This window comes from Mytilus trossulus, chromosome 2, assembly GCF_036588685.1.
Source record: "Mytilus trossulus isolate FHL-02 chromosome 2, PNRI_Mtr1.1.1.hap1, whole genome shotgun sequence".
Classification (NCBI taxonomy): Eukaryota; Metazoa; Mollusca; class Bivalvia; order Mytilida; family Mytilidae; genus Mytilus; species Mytilus trossulus.
The window spans coordinates 73,894,751-73,898,036 of record NC_086374.1 but is presented as its reverse complement, the minus strand read 5'-3'; positions in this window follow the sequence as shown (position 1 = coordinate 73,898,036).

The following is a 3,286-nucleotide window of genomic DNA, read 5'->3' as shown; positions in this document are numbered from 1 at the left end:
TAATTAATACATGTAAGTTTATATGGGGGACCAGGCGTAACCAAATGTTATTACTGTCAGTAATTTTATTTGGGGGACCAGGGGTAACCCAATATTATTACTGTATGTAAATATATTTTTGGGGCCAGGGGTAACCCAATGTAATTTCTGTATGTAAGTATCTTTTGGGAACCAGGGGTAACCGAATGTTATTACTGTATGTAAGTTTATATGGGGGAACAGGGGTAACCAACTGTTATAACTGTAAGTAAGTTTATATGGGGGACCAGGGGTAACCAACTGTTGTAACTGTATCATATGTAAGTTTATATGGGGGACCAGGGGTAACCAACTGTTATAACTGTATGTAAGTTTATATGGGGGACCAGGGGTAACCAGCTGTTATAACTGTGTGTAAGTTTATATGGGGGACCAGGGCTAACCAACTGTTATAACTGTGTGTAAGTTTATATGGGGGACCAGGGGTAAGCAACTGTTATAACTGTATGTAAGTTTATATGGGGGACCAGGGATAACCAACTGTTATAACTGTGTGTAAGTTTATATGGGGGACCAGGGTAACCAACTGTTAAAACTGTGTAAGTTTATATGGGGGACCAGGGGTAACCAACTGTTATAACAGTATGTAGGTTTATATGGGGGGGGGGGGGGGGGCAGGGTAAACTGAATGTTATTACTGCATGTAAGTTTATATGGGGAACAAGGGGTAACCGAATGTTATAACTGTGTATATGGGGACAAGGTGTATAACAAGAGTGGACACAGACCAGTATGGATAGTATTTAGCATTATGAGAGATTTACATAAAAATATGAGTAAACTAACTAAGAATACCCCCATCCAATATTTAAGGACACTACATTCAAGCTTGATACAGATCCGAATTAGGATTATGAAATTCCATTATGATTACGGTCCAGAGGTAACGCAATGTTATGCCTATATGTTAGTTTCTATAGGGGACCAGGGGTAACGCAATGTTATGCTTTTATGTTAGTTTCTATAGGGACCAGGGGTAACCCAATGTTAAGTCTATAGATACGACTTATGTAATTTTTGAAAGAAGACCAGGGAAACTAAATGTTATGTAATTCCATTATGATTACGGACCAGGGGTAACGCAATGTTATGCCTATATGTTAGTTTTTGTAGGGGACCAGGGGAAACCCAATGTTATGACTTTACGACTTATGTATGTTTTTAAGGGGACCAAGGTTAACCCCATGTGACATCTATATGATCTTTGTATGTTTCTATAGGGGACCAGGGGGTACCCCAATGTTATTTCTATATACATGGTTCATAGTGGAAGAGGGATAGCCCAATGTTATTTATTTCTATATGCATGTTCTATAGTGGATCAAGGAGTTACCCAATGTTATGTCTATACAACTTATGTATGTTTAAAGGGGACCAGGGGTAACCCAATGTTATTTCTTTATGTATGTTTTTTGGGGGGACCAGAGGTTACTAAATGTTTGTTCTGTATGTTGCTCTAGGGGACCAGGGGTATTCCAATATTATTTCTGTATGCATGTTCTATAGAGGACCAGGGATAGCCCATCGTTATTTCTATATGCAGGTTCTATAGAGGACAAGGGGTCAATAACCGAATGTTATGTCTTTATTTAAGTTTTGATAGGTGACCAAGCGGTAACCCATACAATGTCTATATGTAAATTATGTCTATATGTAAGTTTTTGGGTAACCCAATGTTATGTCTATATGTAAGTTGATATAGGGACCAAGGGTAACCCAATGTTTTATTTGTATGTAAATTTCTATTGGGGACCAGGGGTAACCCAATGTCATGTGATTGACTGTATGTGTGTTTTAATATATAGGAGCCCCAGATAGGAGCAGGGGTAATTTCATTTAATTATAAACAGGTATTTAATTGCTTTTCTTCATCTCAGTCACATTAAGACCTCCAACATGGAGCAAAAGCACACTATCTACTTGGATCTTGGATAACCAAACTGTTATTTTATAAAGCAATTTTCTATTTATATACTGTGGTAAGCTTTAACTAACAAAATACCATATGTTTCATGTAAATGACACTGTTGACATATATACATTTAATATGTTCCGTGCTTTCATGTAGTGCATTCCATGATATTCAAGGGATTGTCACATTTCCTGACCCCTACTTTCACTTCTTGAACTATTTTTTTTCGCGTAGGTAAACGGTATTAATATGCTTTATATCAGTGGGATTTCTGGTCCTATCCTCGGTGGGATTTCTGGTCCTATCCTAGCGACAGAATTATCCTCGTGCGAACAAACCCGTGACATCAAGCAGTACCAATCGACCGACAGCCAAAAATGAACAATAAAAACAAAAACAACGAACTGAGATGTACCTTATATATATTCCTGGTACAAGCCTTCCGAAAACCAACTTCAATGTTAGCATGGTTAGGTCAATGTAAGGGCATCATGTCAACAATCATGAGGAAAACGAAAGACCCCAATACCATCGAGATGACGAAATGTAAAACAATCTTGTGAAGTTAGTTAAAAAAAACAGTGTGTTAAACACCTGGCCAACTGAAAAAGCAATCAGCAATTAATAGCAGGCTACATCGGTATATCAAAAGACTGAAATATTTAAGCAGTAACCACCAGGAAGCACTATTTTGAGGTAAACTCTTTTTTTTTATATCAAATTACCACGAAAATGTCACAATCGTCGCTACCTTGATCACCGATCATAAATGACACCATTGAAATACTCGCAGTAAGTTCAGTAAATTTGTACTTGTAATGATCAAATAGACGAATACCACGCTCTTCCCGAGCAACTGCGATCACTTGGTTTATAATGAGATTACTATAACCTCAGGTTTCAAGTTGATTCGTGCATCTCAATATTTGGTTATCTGTTTAATGTTTAAATGGATGATTTTTTCTCGTTTTCTCTCAGAAATTAAGATTTTTTTTGTATTTTGGAAAGTCTTAATACATTATGTTTTAGACATGATTTTTATTACTTTGTGAGTAATGTATGAGAAGAAAGACGAATAACAAACACTTAGCAATGCTTAGTGTTTGCAATTGTAAATGCCGTCCTTATATTTAACACTCTTTTATATAATAGAATCAGTACAATTACGATAACCGATCAACTAATCCAGGAAAATACAAAAAAGTAAAATTATAACCTGCAGAAATACCGACAAAACCATGACAAAAGAATAAAAACCTGCATTATTCTTACAAACCGCACTTAGTATTGACTAGGATAAAACACAACAAAAATTAGTTGTGCATTAGTAGTTCG